This window comes from Sus scrofa, chromosome 12 (genome assembly GCF_054392235.1).
Source record: "Sus scrofa isolate SSC_HxYL_T2T_F1_AM1 chromosome 12, Sscrofa_HxYL_maternal_Yorkshire_Landrace_v2.0, whole genome shotgun sequence".
In the NCBI taxonomy this organism is placed as follows: Eukaryota; Metazoa; Chordata; class Mammalia; order Artiodactyla; family Suidae; genus Sus; species Sus scrofa.
Window position 1 is genome coordinate 3,987,058 of NC_139394.1, and position 16,345 is coordinate 4,003,402.

Genomic DNA, 16,345 nt, shown 5'->3' on the forward strand with positions numbered 1-16,345 from the left:
TCAGATTTATTTCTGCTGCGCCACGACGGGAACGCCGTCATTTTATTTTTGAGAAAATGTAACTGTGGTAAAACACCCATGAAATTCGCCCTCTTAACCATCGTTAAGTGTGCAGCTTGGTGATGTGACAGTCACACGGTTGTACAGCCATCTACGGAACTCCTGCCATCTTGCAAAACGGAAGCCCTGTGCCCATTAAACAGCTCACTACCCTCCTCTCCCCAGGCCCCTGGCTACCACCCCTCTATTTCTGTTCCCTTTTCTTTCTTTTTTTTTGCTGTGTGGAAGTTCCCAGGCCAGGGATCGAACCCATGCCATAGCAGTGACAACCCCGGATCCTTAACTCACTGAGCCACCAGGGAAACGCCTCTGTTTTTTGTTTTCATTAACTTTACTACCTTAAGTACCACACCGTAGTTCTGAATTGCACTTCCTTAATGATTAGTGGTGCCAAGCGCCTTTTCATATGCTTCCTGGACATTTTTATGTCTATCTGGAGCGTTTGGTTACTCTTCTATCATAGTTTCACTATTCCTTCTTTAAAGCTCTGTGTCACTGTGTCACTTCTGTCAACCCAGACTGACACAGGGGGAAAGGAGAAACTAACCAGCAGACCAAGCAGAAGGAATGGCCTGTGCAAAGCCCTCCTCACGGCCCAGCCGTCAGTGTGGACTTGGTCACCCCATGACTTCCCTTGTCTTCCTCCCGGGATGATGCCCTCAGTTATGCTGGAATTGGCCACCTTTGTGTTTCACTGAGGGCTTGGCTAAGCATAAATTCTGGGTTGAAAATCAAGTCTGAACGCACTGTGCCACCGAATTCTAGCATCCAGCACCTACTCGAGAGAAGTCTGCCTTTTAGTCCTTTCTAGGTGATCCCTCTCCTCTGAAGCTCTTGCCGCTAGGATTCTCAATTTCAGGACCATGCGCACACTGGTGTCTCCCCCCCCCCCTTTTTTGTGCTCAGTGTTTGGCTGATGCTTTCAACACAGAGCCATTTTTTTCAGTTCTCTGTTTTATTGAAAACATCTTCTGTTTTCTAAACAACTTATTAAGTCTCTTGGATGGATCATCATGATTTACTTATTTATTTATTCTTTGTCTCTTTAGGGCCATGCCAGTGGCATATAGAGGTTCTCAGGCTAGGGGTCGAATCGGAGCTGTAGCCGAGGGCCTACACCACAGCCACAGCAGCGCACGATCTGAGCCGTATCTGTGACCTACCCCACAGCTCATGGCAATGCCGGATCCTTAACCCACTGAGTGAGGCCAGGGATCCAACCTGTGTCCTCATGGATGCTAGTCGGGTTCACCAACTGCTGAGCCACTACAGGAACTCCTGGATCATCCTAATTTATCTTCATGTTTCCTATTTTTTGTTATTATTGTTCTCAGTTTTCTCAGTGCTTGCTTGAACTTGGTCTTCCAATCCTTCTACTGAGTTTATCCCGTGATATTAAATTTTATTTTATTTTTTGTCTTTTTGCCTTTTCTAGGGCCGCTCCCGCGGCATATGGAGATTCCCAGGCTAGGGGTCCAACTGGAGCCATAGCCACTGGCCTACGCCAGAGCCACAGCAACTCGGGATCTGAGCCGCATCTGCAGCCCACGACAACGCTGGATCCTCAACCCACTGAGCAAGGGCAGGGATCGAACCCGAAACCTCATGGTTCCCAGTCGGATTCGTTAACCACTGTGCCACGACGGGAACTCCGTGATATTAAATTTTAAATAACTTTCTTATTCTCTAGTTGCTCTGTCCCCACAGTACTCTGCTCTTGTTTTATGGATGCAAATCACCATTATGCTAGCTGAGGATGTTATTTAGGGTTTTTCTGAAGCTCTTCTAAACTTCCTGCATTGTTTGCTTCCTTTCTGGACACTTCTTCCCTTAGACTCCCCCACCTGCCCCTTTATCTTTTTCTTTTCTTTCTTTCTCTTTTTGCTGTTTAGGGTCGCATCTGTGGCATACGGAAGTTCCTAGGCTAGATAGAGGTCGAATCGAAGCTACCGCTGCTGGCCTAGCCACAGCCACAGCCACAGCAACGCAGGATCCGAGCCACATCCGCAACCTACACCACAGCTCATGGCAATGCTGGATCCTTAACCCACTGAGCGAGGCCAGGGATTGAACTTACATCCTCAGGATACAGTCAGGTTTGCTAACCGCTGAGCCACGAAGGGAACTCCCCACCTTTTTTCTTTTTAAGGCCACACCTGAGGCATATGGAAGTTCCCAGGCTAGGAACTAATCTGAGCTGCAGCTGCCGGCCACAGCCACAGCCACAGTCACGGCCACACCAGATCCGAGCCATGCCTCCAATCTACTCCACAGCTCACAATCCTTAACCTGCTGAGCGAGGTCAGGGGTCAAACCGTAATCCTCATGGACACTAGTTGGGTTACACGGAGCCACAGTGGGAACTCCCAAGACTCCCTTCATGTGAGAACCTTTCCTCAGCTGTCTGGTCATCTTTGGCTGACCACTCAGAATAAAAGTGAGGCACCAAAAAACCAGTTAGTTTCGTGTGCATGGGCTGGGCTTGCTCCCCATGGGCTCTGCTTTAGGGAGACCGGCTGAGGAGCTGGCCATTTTGCTAAAGCAGCCTCAAACGCCAAGACAGGCAGCCTTTCCCCTGATTACCAGGGTGCTTTATCCAGAGTTTTAGCTACTACAGATGCAAACTAGCATAATATATAGGCTGGATCAACAAGGTCCTACTGTATAGCACAGGGAACTGGAGTCAATATCCTGCGATCAACCATAATGGGAAAGAGTACATTTATATGTATAAATGAATCACTGCTGTATAGCAGAAATTAACGCAACGTTGTAAATCCACTGTACTTAAGAAAAGGCAGTGGCGGAGTTCCTGTTGTGGTAGATTGGGTTAGGAACCTGACTGGCATCCATGAGGATGCAGGTTAGATCCCTGGCCTTGCTCAGTGGGTTAAGAAAGTGGCATTGCTGCAAGCTGCGGTGTAGGTTGCAGACATGGCTCAGATCCCGCATTGCTGCAGTGCAGGCCAGCAGCTGTAGCTCCGATTCAACCCCTACCCAGGGCACTTTCATATGCCTCGGGAGTGGCCATTACAAAAAAAAAGTCAATGACAAGAAAAAAGGGGAGGAGAGTATTCTAGTAAAAGGAGACTAAAGAGACATAAAAAATAAAAGCAGGAGTTCCCGTCGTGGCGCAGTAGTTAACGAATCCGACTAGGAACCATGAGGTTGCGGGTTCGGTCCCTGCCCTTGCTCAGTGGGTTAATGATCTGGCGTTGCCGTGAGCTGTGGTGTAGGTTGCAGACGCGGCTCGGATCCCGCGTTGCTGTGGCTCTGGCATAGGCCGGCGGCTACAGCTCCGATTCAACCCCTAGCCTGGGAACCTCCACATGCCGCTGAAGCGGCCCAAGAAATAGCAACAACAACAACAACAACAAAAAAGACAAAAAGACAAAAAAAATAAAATAAAAATAAAAATAAATAAATAAAATAAAATAAAAGCAGTGTCTGACCCTTCATTTGACGGGGATCTGGAAAAAAAACCATCAACTACAAGGACTAAATGGAAATTCAAATATGAAAAAAAAGGATGAGCTATGAGACCTTAACCACCCAGAAAGGCTCCAGGGCTGGCATTTTAGATGCGGTTCTGCACTGACAACAGCCTCTCCCCACTCCTGTGTCCACTGCGCCCCGTTCACTAACTTCGGAAACCTCTTATTCCCCAACTTCCGTTTTCTTCTAAGCTATTTTCATCAGTTCTTTTCCTAGAGAGCCCAAACCTAAGAGCATCTCAGATGTTCACTAAGTCAGTCTCTCCGGAACTACACAACTAGCACATGAGAGGTACCGTGGTGTGCGCCAGGGGCACAGAGAACAATGGCACTGTAAGTGCTCTGGGGTTATACCAGTGAACAAGGCAGAGCTGATACGCTTTTAAGGATATTCATATAAATAATGCGTCAAAAAGAATGATATGGATGTATATAGCTGGGTCACTGTGCTGTGCAGCAGAAATTGACACAACACTGTAAATCAACTATAATAAAAATTAATTTAAAATTGCGTCAAATGACCACCATATCACAACGGGGATGTGCAGAAAATGCGAAGAGAGCGTGAACGATGAACATTTCAGTCCACTTGGGCGACACCGTCTGCTTGTGTTATCTTTCTATCACTGCTGGGGGACCTCACATCCCTCTTTTAATGAACTCTGCTGCCCTCTGGGCTGTTAGCTCCTCGCGGCAGGACTGTCTTCGGTCTCTGTGGCACCAAGAAAAGCCAGTCATCATTCAGACACTTACAGCACCAATTTCTGGTCCGTAATCTCAGCTGAAATCCAACATAACTGGAAAAAAATCTTCTCTAAGTATAATTTCTTTCCAAGTGAAACTTTATTTTCTGAAATGACCAAGTAATATTTAATAAATTTCTGTCTACTCTTTGAGGCCAGTGAGATTATAAACACTTTTTTCCTTTGTGGAGAAGTTGTGAAACAGACTTACCAGTCAAGTCGCAAGAAGAATAAAGAAGAGACATGGCCAGGTTGGGAGAATTTTGTTTTTTAATTTTAACTTAGTTTAGTTTTTTTTTTTTCTTTTTAGGGCTGTACCGGAGGCATAGAGAAGTTCCCAGGCTAGAGATCAAATGGGAGCTGCAGCTGCTGGCCTTCACCACAGCCACAGCAACACCAGAGCTGAGCCGTGTCTGCAACCAACACCAACCACAGCTCACGGCCAAAGGCAGATCCGCAACCCACTGAGTGGGACCAGCGGTAGAACTGTCATTCTCATGGATACTAGTTGAGTTCGTTACTGCTGAGCCACAATGGGAACTCCTTAATTTTAATTGCAACTTAAAAAAATTCATTTAAATACATATGGTTTTACATAGACGTGTAAAAGTAACTATATACACTTTTCCGTCGCAAGACATGTTTCTTTGAAAACTCCATCTTGTCCTTCTTTACTTTATCCCATCTTCCTGCTTGAAAAACAGTCAAAGTGCTGGTAAATGACTTAAGCTTAAGAACTGTTATGTGCCTAGAGGTTAGAGTAAGAGCTTACTTAACATTTCACCAGCTAAGTGGCTTTTAAAATAGTAAAAGAACTTACATAATAGTAAACAAACCCTGTATCATCCACCCATAGCCACTCCTCACTTGATCTCATCTAAAGAGCACAATAAAAGCAGTGTGGTTTCTTGCGGCAGTGTTCTCGGTCCCTGAGACCTTGAGTCCCCCGTTCCCACCTTTACTTAAGATAAATGTCTCTGTGTCTTGTTTTATGTTAACTTTTTTCCTTAAGTTCCACAGCACCTGTTCTTCTGCCCCATCCCGCTGAGCTGGTCTTGGCATTTTCCCAATATAATCTGTTTTGTTCTCATTTGCTTGGCATCTGCTTTCCCTCCCTCCACATACACTCCAGAGGCCCACTCTCCCCCAGCTCCCTCCAGTAACCACAGAGCCACCTGCTTCCCTGCCGCCCTTATCCATGCTCATGTCATCATACGGACACATACCCACCTATATATTTTTTAAATTAACTAATTATTTAATTTGGGGGGGTGCTTTTTGGGGGCCGCACCTGCAGCATATGGAGGTTCCCAGACCAAGGGTCGAATCAGCCACTGCTGCCGGCCTACACTACAGCAACGCGGGATCTGAGCCACACCTGCCATCTACACCACAGCTCACGGCAATGCCAGATCCTTAACCCACTGAGCGAGGCCAGGGATTTCATCCTCGAGTATGCAGGTCAGATTCGTTTCTACTGAGCCACACCAGGAACTCCCCCACCTATGTATTTTTACAAAGGATTTTATATGATGATGGTTTTGTAACACAGGGATTGTGTTATACAAACTTTTCTGCATCTTGCTTTTCTCATTCAGCATGTGGGTCTCTCCTCAGCCCCTCCCACCTGAGAGCTACTTTATTACTTCCAGTGGCTACATAATACACCCAGCCATTCCTCTACTCACACACAATCACTTCCTTTCCAGTTTATTACTGCCACAAACAACCCAGCTCTAGCCTCTCCAGCTCCCGCTAAGGAAAACAGCCTTGCTTTGATTAGTGCTATTAATGGCAAGTAGGTGAGGAGAAATCTACTGTGGGGCTCACTGGTGGGACCCAGTGCAAGCTGGAAGGGCCAGGGTGGACAAAAACCACCTACACTTGTGTGGCAAGACATACTCCAACGGGTCCCTAGTATGCTGAGTCTTTTTTTTTTTTTTTTTTTTTTGTCTTTTCTGGGGGCGCTCCCTCAGCATACGGAGGTTCCCAGGCTAGGGGTCTAATTGGAGCTGTAGCTGCAGGCCTACACCACAGCCACAGCAATTGGGGGTCCAAGCTGTGTCTTGTGACCTACACCACAGCTCAGAGCAACACCAGATCCTTCACCCACTGAGCGAGGCCAGGGATCGAACCTGCAACCTTATGGTTCCTAGTCGGATTTGTTAACCACTGAGCCATGACGGGAACTCCACTATGCTGAGTCTTATTGGGAAGAAAATATTTATAATAATCTGGATTTTCAAGGTGTACATTTCTTTTATTCTCAAGTTGTTCAGCAGTCACAGCAATCACTGTGGAGAAGGGAGCCACACTAGGTTAGTTTCACCTACAGGACACATCACAGCTTATGCTTTGAAGTTAGACTGGTTAGATTCCAATGTTACGTCCTTAAAATATATTCACTGTGGAGTTCCGGTTATGGCGCAATGGTAACAAACACGACTAGTAACCCTGAGGACTGCGGGTTCAATCCCTGGCCTCAGTCTGTGGGTTAAGGATCCAGCGCTGCCATGAGCTGTGGTGTAGGTCGTAGATGCGGCTCGGATCATGCATTGCTGTGGCTGTGGCACAGGCTGGCAGCTGTAGCTTGGATTCGACCCCTAGTCTGGGAACCTCCATATGCTTTAGGTGCGGCCCTAAAAAAAAAGAAAAAAAAAATTAACTGTGTGTGTTAAAAGCCATCATTTACAACGTTTGGCTAACTCGATTAGAATTTCTTGGCAATGTTTAGGTTAGGAAGGCCTGGTTAAATGTTACCAGACAAAAAGAAAAAAAAAAAGGTAAGGGGAAGGAAGTGGTATCCTGTGCAGTTGTCACAGAGGTTACAACTCTGAATTTTTCAGCATGCGTCTGAATACCTGTTACCTATAGGATAGACCCTCGTGGGCAGTAGCAAAAGGATAAGACAAAAACAGTTTTAGATCTCGAGGGGTGCAGAATCTAACAGGAAAGTGGTGGTAAGGCTTGGGTTATCCTTAATACTTGATAGACTATGGAAATAAAACAGTATAATGTAGTGGAGAGCTTATACTTGGGATTCCGAGTCATAGACCTGGGTTCTAAATTAAAGGTTACTAGCACAGAAGGTCAAGAACCTGTAGGCTCAAGTATGAGATGGCCTGCGTGACAGAACCATGCCGTCATTCAGCATGACACTAAGGCATGGGGTGGAAAAGGGAACCAGGGCTCTGACAAACAGGAGCAGAGGGTGGGAGGAAGAGTGTTATTTGATGATCAAAGGATGATGTGGTTACAGAGACCCTAAGGTCTCCTGGTGTTCACACTTTGTGTAATGCCCTCCTCGGGAGAGAGAGTGCAGGGGAATATGGCAAAGATGATGGGATGCTGCTCCCTTGACTAGTTTGTAAGATCTATTTGGCAGACTGGCTTTTGTTGCCCTTCCAGGTGTGAACACTGAAGAAACAGCTGCCATGAATCCTTCTGTTGCAAGGAAATGAATTACGGCAACAGCCTGAGTGAGTCTGGAAGCCTACCTTTCTCCGGTCAAGCCCCCCAACCCCCCAATGAAAACCCAGTCCTGGCCTTGACTGCCGTTTGCAGGGGGCCTGGCTAAGCCATGTCTAGCCTCTAGACCCACAGAAACTGTGAAATAATAAAATGTGTATTGCTTTAAGCTTGTGGCAATTTGTTACACAGCACAGAAAATTAATACAGGTCATGATTTAAGACTTCGGTGGCCGGCCAAGATGGAGTTAAGCTCACTACAGCCTCTTTCCGCCATGGATTACAACAAAAACCTGGCTGAGGTGCAATATAAATACAAAAACACAAATTATGAAGAGTAAACAAAAGCAGGCAGATTAGGAAGAGGGTGGGGAGTTTCTCACTTCCCCTTCTTTCTCGCAGATTGTTGTTGTTTTGTTGTTATTGTGACTGGGGGTGGGCCCAGTCACAGAACTGTGCTGTCGCTGTCACCTTGGTGGCACAAGCAGCTAAAACCAAGAGAACCCCACCTTTTTAAACAGAACTAGGAAAATGAGCTCTCATGAGCCAGACAGTGTGCGGAGCCCCAAGAGGAGTTAGCTGGAGACCTCCCAATTCTGGGCTCACCTTCAAGTCACACATGTGTGGGGCAGACCTGGCAGAGCAGAGGCTTTGTAAGCTGACCTACAACTTCAACTACCCTCCCCTGTCTCCCCCCAGCCTCAGACTAACCCCTGGATGGCACACGAATGGGCCAGGCCCAAAGCAGCACAGCACAGAGGCGGCTTGGGAAACTGAATGACTCTGGAACAACTGCCCACAGAAGGCAGGACGGGCTTTGTGGTCTGTAACTGACTGGGCTCACTGCCTGCTAAAACAGAACCCAAACAACAAAACAACAAAACCAACATTCTCTTGGGGCGTTTAACAGGACTCAAGGTCTGTACAACACATGCAGAACATCCAGGATAAAATCCAAAATTACCCTTCATACCCAGGATCAGGAAAAGTGTGGCCAGGCTGTCATCCCACTCCCAGATGACCTAGGTGTGGCAATTACCGAAGACTTTGACATTTAATTTGACTGAAGCATGGCTGGCTTACAAGGCTGTTCCTTTCTGCTGTGGAGCGGTGATCCAGCCACACACACACAGATCCATCCCACACAGGTTATCAGGGAGCGCGGGGTTGATTTCCCTGTGCGATACAGCAGGTCCCCACTGATCACCCATTCCGTACACCAGAGTAAGACTCTGCCATTCCCCAAACCCCCAGTCCGCCCCCGCTTCACCCCATCCTGCCCCTTTGGCGACCATACCTTCCTTTTCAGAGTCTGTGAGTTTGTCTCTGTTTTATAAATAAGTCCACTTGCACCCTTTTTTAAATTCCACATACAAGTGCTATCATAGGGCATCGCCTTTCTCTGTCTGACTGACTTCACTTAATACAGTCATCTTTAGGTTCATCCGTGTTGCAGCAAATGACATTATTTCATTCTTTGTTATGGTTAATAGTCCACTGTATAGAAGCACCACATCTTCCTTATCCATTCCTCTGTCACGGACATTTAGGTTGCTGCCATGTCCTGGCTACTGTAAATAGTGCTGCAATGAACACTGGGGTGCATGTATCTTTTCGAATTATGCTTTTCTCTATGTATATGCCCAAGAGTGGAATTGCTGCATCACATAGTAGTTCCATATTTAGGGTTGTTGTTGTTGTTTTTTTTTTTTTTTTGTCTTTTTGCCATTTCTTGGGCCGCTCCCGTGGCATATGGAGGTTCCCAGGCTAGGGGTCCAATCGGAACTGTAGCCGCCGGCCTACGCCAGAGCCACCGCAACGCGGGATTCGAGCTGTGTCTGCAACCTACACCACAGCTCACGGCAACGCCGGATCCTTAACCCACTGAGCAAGGGCAGGGACCGAACCCGCAACCTCATGGTTCCTAGTCGGATTCGTTAATCACTGTGCCACGACGGGAACTCCCATATTTAGTTTTTAAGGAAACTCTATGCTGTTTTCCATAGTGGTTTTACAAATTTATATTCCCACCAAGAGTGTAAGAAGGTTCCCTTTGCTTTTTCTCCACAGCCTCTCCAGCGTTTCTGTCTGTGGAATTTTTGATGGCGGCCACCAAGACTGGTGTGAGGCGACGGCTCACAGTAGTTTTGATTCACATTTCTCTAATAATTAGTGATAATGAACATCTTTCACGTGCTTTTGGCCATCTGTCTGTCTTTGGAGAAATGTCTATTTAGAACGTCTGCCCATTTTTTGATTGGGTTGTTTGGGGGTTTTTTTGATACAAAGCTGAATAAGATGTTTGCATATTTTGGAGATTAATCCCTTGCTGCTTGCTTTGTTTGTAAAGATTTTCTCACAGTCTGTGGGTTGTCTTTTTTTTTTTAATAATTTCCTCTGCTGTATCAGTTTTTAAGTTTAATTAGGTCTCATTTGTTTACTTTTGGTTTTATTTTCATTACTCTAGGAGGTGGATCCAAAAAGATCTTGCTGTGATTTCCGTGGAAGAGCATTCTGCATAGGTTTTCCTTGAGGAGTTTAGAGTATCTGTCAAAGACTTTAAAGCAGTTACCCTAACTGTGCTCCCGGAGGCAAATGAAGGTAAATGCTCTTGAAACGAATGGGAGTATAGGTGTTTAGAGCAGACATGTAGAAACTATAAAAAGAGAACCAAATGGAAATTTCACAACTGAAACATAGGAGATCTGAGTTAAAGACTTCATCAGATGGGCACAATGAAAGAACGGGTATGAGAGGAAAGAGTCTGTGAACTTAATACAGCAACAGAAATGGTCCAACTCGAAGGACAGAGGGAAGACTTTCAAAAACGCAGAGTCTCCTAATGTCCCTGGAGTTCCAGGAGAAGGGGACAAAGAGACTGGCGAAGAAAAACAATCGGAAAAAAATAGTGGGAAACTCCCCAAATTTGCTGACATAGATGAATTTATAGATTCAAAAGCTCTGTGAACTCTAAAAAGAATAAACCCAAAGAAAACCATACCCAGACATGCTATATATTAAGGACAAGCACCTTAATATATGACAAAAGGATATATGCTGTATAATTCCACTTATATGACACTCCAGAAAAAGAAAAATTATAGGAATGTCAAGCAGTAATTGCCTGTGGCTGGGGCTGGAGGGAGATGCTGACTGCAAAGGGGCAGAGCAAGGGAACTTTTTTGGAGGATGACAGAACTGTCCTGAAGCTTAATGTGATGGTAGTTATGTGTCTATAAATGTTATATATATACTATGAAACTTACATAAGTATACACCAGAGAGTAAATTGCACCGTGTGTAAACTTTTCACAAAGTGGGGAAAAAAGGCCCAGCAAAAATAAAAAAGCAAAAGCAAAACAATACTGACCTGTGGTGGGGGGTGGAGATTCTGGAGAAGGCTGAGTCCTCTCGTCGTGCTCCCCCCCCACCTCCGGCCCTGAGCCAGCGGGAGCTGAAGGTTCAGTTCAGTGGAGGAGGGACATGGAAGGGGCTGGGAGGAACTGAGTTAAAGATTTTCCTCTCCCAAAGGACCAGTGTACCAGGAAGCTGACCGCAGGAACCTTCATTCGGAAGGATGGGGAACTGCCAGAGAGCCAGGAGAGGCCTGCAAAATCAGCTGGCCTCAAGGCATTCCAAGAGAACTGACAGTATTTTCATTTTAGTGCTAATACAGACTTCAGCCCCAGGACTTCTCTGGGGCACTTCTTAGCAGTGCTTTCGCTTCTCACCTGATAAACACAGGTCGCGCGGCTTGCTGTCTAACCTCGGGCAGAGACAGATCCATTTCCCTGCTCCGCCCACACTTTCCTGCCTTCTGTTATCTTCTTCCATTGGCTTTTATCACAGAGCAACGTCCTTCACTGGGCAGGCTTTTCTCTGAACAACAAAGGTGAAGATCCCCCTCTGCTACTGTTGACTCTCAGCTCCCTTTACTCCTCCCTTTGGTAACTGTACCCAGTTCCCTGGAGGATCAGTTCCTCCTCTCTCTGACCTTCAGGGCAGTGGCTCCGGAGGTGTGTCCGGCCAATTACAAATCACGGCAGCCTTTTCACAAAGATGGCGCCAAAGGTGAGGAAGGAAGCCCCCGCCCCTGCAAAGCTGAAGCCAAAGCAAAGGCTTTGAAGGCCAAGGAAGCAGTGTTGAAAGGCATCCGCAGCCACAAAAAAAGAAGATCCCTCCGGATGTCACCCAGCTTCCGATGGCCCAAAACACTGCTGCTCGGGAGGCAGCCCGCATATCCTTGAAAGAGCGCCCCGAAGAGAAACAAGCTTGACCACTGTGCCATCATCAAGTTCCCTCTCCACTGAGCCAGCCATGAAGAAGACAGAACACGACAGGCTTGTGTTCACTGTGGAAGTCAAGGCCAACAAGCACCAGATTCAACAGGCTGTGAAGAAGCTCTGTGACACTGATGTGGCTACCGTCAGCACTCTCATCAGGCCTGATGGAGAGAAGAAGGCATATATTCCACTGGCTCCTGACTATGATGCTTTGGATGCTGCTTACAAAATTGGGATCGTCTAAACTGAGTCCAGCTGGCTAATTCTAAATATACAAGTCTTCACTTTAAAAAAAAAAAATTAAAAATTGCATTTTCTAGGCCACAGTGCTTAGATTCAGGATGACTCTGCATGTGCACTTCATAGGACCATGGTCAAGCTGAAGGTCTCCCCCAGAGGGCCTGAAAATAAAGCTGAAGCCATGGGCGAGAAGCTAAGCAATGGGATGAGAGTTAAGCCTTGAACCCAGGAACGAGGCACTTCTGTGGCCTGGTACCTAGGGCCTCGCCCCTTCCTGGTCCTACCAGGCCAGTGGAGACACTCCTTGGAAAGCAGATCTTGAGTCTACTGGCAAACGGCAGGAGCAGACTCACCTCAGAGAATGTGCTTACATGGGGATTAGCTCTTGCTGCCTAGATTTTGCAGGCTGCTGGGCCTGGCTTTTCAGCTTTTCCTTCACATCGTTCCAAAAGCCCCTCTTTCCCTCCCCCCTTAATTTGTACATAGTCATTTTCTGTTGCTTATAATCAAAGAATCCTGATAAGGACAGTTTCTCAACAATCTATTTATTTAATTTAGACCTTACTAAGTAGGAGTAACTAAGTACTAACCACTTAGTACCTTACCAAGTAAGTGCTAACTGGATTTAGCACTATTTGATTATGACTTGTCTCAAACTAATCATGTTCAGTAAACTTTTTTTTTTTTTTTTTAGGACTGCATCATGGCATATGGAGGTTCCCAGTCTAGGGGTTGAATCAGAGCTACAGCTGCCAGCCTACACCACAGCCACAGCAACGCCCAATCCTTAACCCACTGAGCGAGGCCAGAGATCGAACCCACAACCTCATGGTTCCTAGTTGGATTTGTTTCCACTGAGCCACGACAGGAACTCGATGTAAACATTTTTAACTACTATAAAAATTGCTATAGGAGTTCCCTGGTGGCCTAACAGTTAAGGACTTGGTGTTATCACTGCTGTGGCTCAGGTTTGATCCCTGGCCCTGGAACTTCTGCATGTCATAGGTGTGGCCAAAAAACAAAACAAACCTGCTTTAGTATTATTACTATATTACATGTCAGTTACAAGTGCCTGGCCGAAAACACACAAACTCCTCCCCCAAAAAACCCAAACTGCTTTGGTAATAATACTACATTACATGTCAATTACAAGTATAGAAGTTATAGGTAACATTTTGTGAAAATGTTTTCTTTATTTCATTTCTAAGTCTAAAGTAGCCTCAGATTAAGTCAGAAAATGACACTGTAGTTTTTACTGTTGCTCCATTTTCAGAGTCAATTTATATAATAAACTTGAACACATACTTAAATATGTTTAAAGAGAAGCAAATCTCCAACCAATCTCTCAGATACAGTAGTCCTTGTTGGCACAGTCTAGTACGCAAGCTATAGGATTTATTATTATCATTATTATTTGGTCTTTTTGCCTTTTCTAGGGCCACTCCCGTGGCATATGGAGATTCCCAGGCTAGGGGTCGAATCAGAGATGTTGCTGCTGGCCTATGCCAGAGACACAGCAACAAGGGATCCAAGCCACGTCTGCGACCTACACCACAGCTCGCAGCAATGCTGTATCCTTAACCCACTGAGCAAGGCCAGGGATCGAACCTCCGTCCTCATGGACACTAGTCAGATTCGTTAACCACTGTGCCATGACGGGAACTCCAAGAATTTATTATTATTATTAAAGTATACTTGATTTATAATGCTGTGCCAATTTCTGTAGAGCAAAGTAACTCTGTCTCATATATGTGTACATATACATATATATTTGAATATATATATTCTTTTAAAAATATTTTTTCCATCATGGTCTATCCCAAGAGATTGGATATAGTTTCCTGTACTGTACAGTAGGACAAAGTGGTTATTAAAAATAATAAGGATTTCGTTGTGAGAACATTGTAAAATATGTGCTGTGTAACCAATGATAAGCATGCTTTACCCCAAAGCGTCTACTTCCAACTACTGAGGAATTGAGAGGCAGGGAATGGTGCGGGCTATTGATTTACTGCCTCTCGGCTCCACACTCCGAAACCTGGGACCTTTAAACATCTTCCTTTGCCAGCCGGCGCCGTGTCACCGTGTATTCAATAGAGGGTGCTAGAGACACGCAGCGGGAAAGGAGGGCTCTGCTCCTGGCGCCTCTATAACCCCCCCCCCCCCCGGGGGGAGGACCTTCTCAGGGACTTCCACCCCATACCCACGCTCAGGGCCTTTTCTGCCATCCCTTGAGCCATGGCTGTATCCTCTCCAGAGGTGTGGACCTCAGCCAGGGGGCTCTCGTGAGGTGTCTTATCTCAGTTCTGGGGGCTACCCCCTACCCCTGCTATTCCTACAAAATTTGAAGCTTTAAAGCTTTCTTTACCTCCGACTAGCAAATCCCTCATGACTCCAAAGCCCTGACAGAGTTAGCTGATTTTTATATTAAACTTCCCTGTTCACATTACTGTTTGGTTTCTCTCTCCTGATTGATAGAAGAATCCTTAAATCAGAGCTCATTTCAATCCTGACAATACACTGGAGACTTAATACTGCCACACCAATAAATAAGTAAAATTCACAGATGGGCCTCAATAACAAATAAATGACAACAACTGGGGAGTTCCTGTCGTGGCGCAGTGGTTAACGAATCCGACTAGGAACCATGAGGTTGCGGGTTCGGTCCCTGCCCTTGCTCAGTGGGTTAAGGATCCGGCGTTGCCGTGAGCTGTGGTGCAGGCCGCAGAATCGGCTCTGATCCTGCATTGCTGTGGCTCTGGCGTAGGCCGGTGGCTACAGCTCCGATTCGACCCCTAGCATGGGAACCTCTATATGCCACGGGAGCGGCCCAAGAAATAGCAAAAAGACAAAAAAAAAAAAAAAAAAAAAAAAAGACAACTATAAAACTCTAAGTTAAATTTAATTAATAACACATAGAACTGAAGTATGAAACTGGATAGGTGGGAAAGGGACTCTGTTTGCCTGAATTTGCCTAATGTCACTTGCCCAGTATTTTTTGTTTGGCTCCATAATATTTCCACAGGTACCTCTGAGCAAGTTTAGAAAAGGCTCTCCTTTGTGGCTATGAAGAAGAAAGGCCAAAGTCTGGCACCACAGAACTGCGGGCCAGTCCCTGAAGTGATGGAACGGACACCTGGGGAAGCCATCAATGAGAGCGGGACTGTAGGTCATGTCATCTCCAGGGTAACTTTCTATTAGAAATGTTGCAATTTTGTGAACTAAAAGGACTGTGAACTCTAAGATTTGATTTCGATTTCGGGAGCCATTAAACTAACTTGTGCTCAAAGTTGGATTCTAATTTGGGAGAGGAGGCGAGTGCACAAGACCTGGGCAGAAATAGCTTTATGACAATCTGCACAAGGGAAAAGTCAAATATAAAAAGAGATGATCCCACCATTCACCCAGGCCCTGATGATCCAGAAACATCTGTGAAGCCAGGGTTTGTATGTGGGTAGCAGGAAAGAAGGCTTCAAGCATACGTGCTGGAGTCATAAGCTGATAAAGGCCTCAAATGCCTGCCTAAACATTTTCTATAATGAAACCTAGGGGAGGAAATACATTATGTGACCAATTATATCGGTGCAGGAAAAAAACCACAGGTGTAAAAAGAATGTTAATATTTCACATTAAAAATGTGAAATGCAAAAACTCATATTTCAGAAATGATTAGGAAGAAAACCTATCTGAAAAATTATCATTAAAAAGTTTTAACTCTCAAGAGTTCCCATCGTGGCTCAGTGGAAATGAATCTGACTAGTACCCAAAAGGACGCAGGTTCTATTCCTGGCCTCCGTCAGTGGGTTAAGGATCCGGCATTGCCATGAGCTGTGGTGTAGGTAGCAGATGTGGCTGCGTTGCTGTGGCTCTGGTGTAGGCCAGCAGCTACAGCTCTGATTAGACCCCTAGCCTGGGAACCTCTATATGCTGCAGATGCAGCCCTAGAAAAGGCAAAAAAGACATAAATAAATAAATAAATAAATAAATAAATAAATAAATAAAAAAGTGGGAAAAATGTGTTTCTTAGAAAAATGAAATACAGTATGCCCCTGAAATA

At 45.6% G+C, this 16,345-nt stretch overlaps 1 protein-coding gene and 1 pseudogene across 12 annotated transcripts in view; one reads left to right on the top strand and one right to left on the bottom strand.

Annotated features, from left to right (window-relative positions):
- The window catches only part of TNRC6C (trinucleotide repeat containing adaptor 6C), a 141,485-nt gene that overhangs the window by 93,001 nt on the left and 32,139 nt on the right, over positions 1-16,345 (bottom strand). The window lies entirely within an intron of this gene.
- On the top strand, positions 11,819-12,296 carry LOC106504791 (large ribosomal subunit protein uL23 pseudogene; annotated as a pseudogene).